Source organism: Sceloporus occidentalis, unplaced genomic scaffold, assembly GCF_023333645.1.
Source record: "Sceloporus occidentalis isolate IW3139 unplaced genomic scaffold, rSceOcc1.0.p SCAF_4, whole genome shotgun sequence".
In the NCBI taxonomy this organism is placed as follows: Eukaryota; Metazoa; Chordata; class Lepidosauria; order Squamata; family Phrynosomatidae; genus Sceloporus; species Sceloporus occidentalis.
Window position 1 is genome coordinate 169,337,057 of NW_028316984.1, and position 282 is coordinate 169,337,338.

Here is a 282-nt window from a genome sequence, read left to right on the forward strand (position 1 = left end):
CTGTGTATGTGGATTGAATCCAATTACTGGACAAAATTCCCATTGTTCCCCCATTGATAAATGAAATTTAAATCCCACTGATTCACTGGCTCTATCTTGTTTGGGACTAAGAAGCAATTTTAGCCCTATATGAGTCTAGATTTTTACATTTAGTGCAATATTGGTACTTTATGTATCTTACAGGTATGCTGACCATCTGCATAAGAATATCATACAGCAAACACGACTAGATTACACATAAAAGTATTTTAATACACAAAATAGTAAATAAAAGTGGCAAGC